General features: G+C 37.3%; 1 pseudogene; it reads left to right on the top strand.

Annotated features, from left to right (window-relative positions):
• Positions 1–5,515, top strand: part of LOC107756260 (protein FAM47E-like) — a 21,719-nt pseudogene that overhangs the window by 8,403 nt on the left and 7,801 nt on the right.

Genomic DNA, 5,515 nt, shown 5'->3' with positions numbered 1-5,515 from the left:
CTTAGCAATGCATATTAGTAATCAAAAATTAAGTTTTGATATATTTACGGTAGGAAATTTACAAAATATCTTCATGGAACATGATCTTTACTTAATATCCTAATGATTTTTGGCATAAAAGAAAAATCAATAATTTTGACCCAGTTTTTTTGGCTATTGCTACAAATATACCCCAGCGACTTAAGACTGGTTTTGTGCTCCAGGGTCACAAATGTCTTTACTGTCACTTTCGAGTTAATTTAATGCATCTTTGCTGAATAAAAGTATCAAAAAACCTTACTGACCGGTAGTGTAATGTACATGCTGTATTAATTATTTTCACATGTATATAATTATATTCACATGAGACAATTCGAGGAATTACTTCATAGCTGAAGGAGTGTAAGAGTTCAAACAGATGAATAAACTATGGAGTGAAAGGGATTTGATCTAATGTTGAACTCTTGCTGGCTGTATAGGAGTCACCGGGCTACACCCTCAAAACACACGGATTCCAGGAATCAAGTCACGCCACCACGTTAATTCTGAACAGTCTGTGAAGTTTGTTCTACTGTAAGTGTGTGCAGAACAAACACAGCATTTCAATTTACTTTATGTTTACTCTCACAAATGTTTAAAAGAGCTTCCATTGAAGGTGTCACGCACAAGTGTCACATGATTGCAGATCTCAAGACAAGCTTACATTAAACTAGTCAGCCTTACTCACTCATTTTGGTTGGGAAGGGAAAGGGAGTTTGATGAACCTTCAAACTGTTGTCAACTTCCTTATCGGTTACTGGAAGCTTGTGATTCACTCAGATTATGCATATTGTAACTTAAAGGAATAGTTCACCCTAAAAAGTAATTACATCACTTGCTCACCAGTGGATCCTCAGTGAATGGGTGCCGTGATAAAAACATCATAATAATTCATTCAAATAATCCAGTCCATCAATGAATGTATTGTTTATTATAAACACGCAGCTTTCCTTTATTCATAATATTGCTTTCTCCAGTAAAAAAGTAATCTTGTCTTAATGAGGAGAGAAATATAAAACAGATCAAGCACAGTTTACAGATAAAACAGTCTAAAACAGATCTAAACAAATATGTTGGTGGATTTTGATGTGAGAGGACGACAGGGGATGGACTTTTTCACTGGAGGAAGCATTATTGAGGATTATGGACTTTTGGTATTTTGGCAGAAGCAACAGTTTAAAGTTAAAATGCCTTAATTATGGATTTGTTTCTTACAAAACAAGAACATTGCAGCTTTTCACCTCACAAGACATTGATCGATGGACTGGAGTCGTGTGGATTACTTGTGATGTTTTTATCAGCTGTTTTGACTCTCATTCTGACGGCACCCATTCACTGCACAGGATCCATTGGTGAGCAAGTGATGTAATGATACATTTCTCCAAATCTGATGAAGAAAAAAACTCATCAACATCTTGGATGGCATGAGGGTAAATACAATGTTCCTTACATTTTTATTTTTGTGTGAACTTAAATGGATAGTTCAGCAAAAATGAAAATTGTGTCATTATTTACTCACTGATGATCCAAACCTGAATGATTTTCTTTCTTCTGATGAACACTAAAGAAGAAAGTCAACGAGGCCTAAAACAACAACATCAAAAACATTGAGACACAAAATATCTTCTTTTGTTTTCCACAGAAGACAGAAAGTCAAAGTAATTTGTGCATAATTTTACATTTAGGAGGATAAGAGTAGCTCTAAGTGACGTTTAACCTCAAAACAGCTACGTGTGAGAAGATCCTGTGATCCAGGCACGTAGATACCATTAGGATTCTCCACTCCCTAAACACTTAATGCACTCATTTCCATATTTCAAAACATAAGCTGACACATTGCCAGAATTTAATGCTGATTTCTAACAGCCGCGCTGTACTTTTCCCAAGTATCCAATGTAGAGAATCTTCTAAAGCTGATTAGATGAGAAAGTTTTAATTACTCTAAAAGGGTGTTCTCCAGGGAATGTTTAGATCTCCTCATGCTGAGGACATTATTGTAATGTTTGGAATAGCCTGCCTGACAGTATTTTTCCACAGCTGTTCCATAAACAACACTGAACTGCCTGAAAAACAGGGCATCCTCTGAGCCTCCCCACAGTCATTAACTGTCCCCTCCGTTTAAGTGTGAACTCAGACCATTATCAAGTGCCCAGTTTGAACATAGTTACTGTGAATTATTATTAACTTATTTTGTCAAGCTTGACTGAGCTGAAGGATCACTGGTTTAATGATATTTGGGAGATTGGAACACAATGGAGCCAACAGAAGGTTCCTTAGCAGAATCTCACTGTTGTTGTTTCCACATCATGCTAAGAGCAAATCATTCATGCAGGGAGTAAGTCAAGCAAGCTAATCAATGCAAAACTATTCACAAATTTCAAAGGCAAAAACATCTCTTTACTCACAAGCTCCACTGCCATCTCTTCCTGTTCTTTGCACTTCAAAAAATACAAATGAAAATAAACAAATGATACAGTTATATCAGCTTTTCAGTGCACTCATAGGATAAACATTCAAAAATACATTTAAAAAGTGAAATTAGAGTAAAAACAATTTCAGTGAGAACAACGGTACCTAGTGGTTTTTGGGTACAGATTCGTCAATTCAAATGTTTGTTCTGTAATCAGCGTTTGGTCAAATTGTGATATTTCATTTGTAATATTATCACAAAGCTCCCTCTTGTGGTTTCAACGCGTTCTTATCTTCAGTGGAGCCACTAAAGAACTACAAGTACCAGAGCGCCTGTCTGTTGTGCTGCCATAGCAACCGAACCAACGCACCTCACTCTAGTGTCCAGATTTGACCGTGACATGGGGATAGTTTAATAACGTTGTGTTGATAATCTCACACCTGAGACGTTTTAAATATAATATACAAGCATTTAGAGTAGCTGTTTTTGAAATGTCTTTCAAAAATGGACAGGTGGAGAACATTAAGTTCCCCTGGTAAATTGCACACTTTCGACAACAATCATTTTCCTTTTAATTAGCTACTAAATCAGTTATTACTAATGTAACTAAAAACTAACTTTTTAATTAAATTGTACTAATTTTTAACGTGACAAACTGGCCATTTATTAAGACATATTCCAGGGTTTCTTAATTTTTCCCTTCATCTAGGCCAGTGGTTCTCAAACCTCTCCATGAAGTACCCCCAGCACTGCACTTTTTGTATGTCTCCCTATATCTGACACACCCACTTCAGGTCTTGCAGTCTCCATTAATGAGCTGAGTTGAATCAGGTGTGATAGATGAGGGAGACATACAAAATGTGCAGGGCTGGGGGTACTCCAGGACAGGTTTGAGAACCACTGATCTATAGGCTATTCAAAACGTTGAAATAAAAACAGGTTTTCTTGGGAATGTTCACTGTATATTAACTTGGTAACTCTCAAGTCTCTCCTGGGGAATGTCTCTTTATTTCCATTCAGTCCTGTTTGTTCATTTTCTTGCCTGAGCTTGGATAAATTTTTGCACCCTTATATAAGTACATCCTCAAATTTAATGTACAGTATTTTAAAAATAATGTGTTTTTTGAACATTAAAGCATGTCAACATATTCTGTTACACCAAATACACAAAATAATGATCTTTAAAAAAGCATCATATGACCCCTTTAAAATTGACACCCTCAAACCATCCAAGATGCAGAGAAATTTAGCATTAACTTACATCACTTGCTCAACAATGGATCCTCTGCAGTATTGGGTGGGACGGCACCCATTCACTGCTGAGTATCCATTGGTGAGCAAGTGATGTAATGCTAAATTTCTACAAAACTGTTCCATGAAGAAAAAAAAAAAATCTTGGATGGCCTGAGTGTGAGTAAATCTTCAGCCAATTGTTTTTTTTTTTTTTGGGTGAACTATTCCTTTAAGTTACAGAGCTCATCTTGTACTGCATAAAAGAAATGACCACAACTCTTGTCTTTGTCTTCAGGTTTAAGGAACGGCTAAAGACTAAATATCTTAGGGATCTAAGGCAAAAGCAACATTTATCTGGGTCATTAGACAGTCGCAGATGGCGCTTTTTGTCTCCAGGCCCGGATGATTTTAGAGATGGTTACCCAACAGTCCATAAAGAGCTCTTCATCCAGTGTAAGAGTGGACCCTCCCCTGCAGTCTTTGGAATGCAGAATCACGCTTGTTCAGTGAAATTCCCACAGAAGAGACTGAGTAAAAATCAAATGTGTTACTCAAAGCAGAATCCCCAAAGTCAAGCTCAGCGTGAGTTCATTGATGCTGTTGAGTACAAACTTAAACAACACCCCTTCGCCATCTATCCTCATATGGAGAGTGGTATGACACCAGAGGTAACCACATTTAATTGTAGTATAATCCAATTTTTTTTACCACATGTAAATAAATTTCAAATCATGTTAAAGTTACTGTTTTTTTTAACCACTTATAAAACATCCCTATTAGCTAACAAATATTACTGAAGTAGGCCACATTTCTGACAGGCTAAACTGATAAATCAATCAGAACATGGGCTGCGTGTATTAAGCCAATCAGAAACCTTCAGAAGCAGCTTTTTACAATTCAGAATATTTAGAATCCTTTAGTTTTTTTATATTTAAATATAAATATGTAGTGAACATGTTAAAATACCATTAGTGTTATTTTACCCTTGTATTAAACCACTAAAACTAACAGTGTTGCAATGGGGTTACTAAGTTGCTTAGGTAGTGATGGTAAATTTGACATCTTTCTCTCTTCTGACCGGCGTAATACATTTTTGTATATTTCTTCCTCTCTTGGAAAGTCCTGGGAATTAAACAGTGGATTTCCACCACCCCCTTTTTCTGTTTTCTGAGCAAATGGGAACACAAAAAATATATATTTTGGCATAGTCTCCTATTGGCGACTATAGACGATGACGACTTTCTCTTCTGAGAACCATGTAAATGTGAAAAGAGTCCACTGGGGGAGTATTTGGAAAACCTGTTTAGAAAGGGTCATTGGTTTGCGATTCCAAATGGTACTGCTATAGAGGTGCAGAAATGTCTAACTACAGCTTTAGACTTCCGGTTAGGCGAACTATGGAGTAAGACGTGTTCGTGGGGGTTCCTGCAGAATTCGACCATATTTCGATACTTATGCACATTTCCACATAATACTCAGTGTCTAGGTGTAGTGTTGGTTAGTGGTGTTTTATTTTTTTTCATTTCTTGCAACAAAAATGAAAACTAAAAGCAGTAAAGGAAGTAACGCGCAGACATCGCAACAGCGGCCTGCTACTACAAGCACGTCCTCGGCAGAGCTGGATTCAGCCAGCCCGGACGAGTGTACCGAGTTCGCGACGACTTCAAATGATACACAGTCCCTTAAAACCGAGATACTAACTACGTTGCGCAAAGATCTGGCGGAAATATTTCGCTCCGAGTTGCGGTCTATGTTGGGCGATGATTTGGCTACCATCAAGAGCGAGCTTCAGGCGGTTAAAGCAGAATTCTCTAATAGTTTGGTTTCGATGCAGACGGTCAAGTCGACACTGAA

This window comes from Sinocyclocheilus rhinocerous, unplaced genomic scaffold (genome assembly GCF_001515625.1).
Source record: "Sinocyclocheilus rhinocerous isolate Xijiao unplaced genomic scaffold, SAMN03320098_v1.1 scaffold1043, whole genome shotgun sequence".
NCBI classification, from domain to species: domain Eukaryota; kingdom Metazoa; phylum Chordata; class Actinopteri; order Cypriniformes; family Cyprinidae; genus Sinocyclocheilus; species Sinocyclocheilus rhinocerous.
The sequence above is the reverse complement of the archived record's forward strand: the minus strand, read 5'-3'. Positions and strand labels throughout refer to the sequence as shown.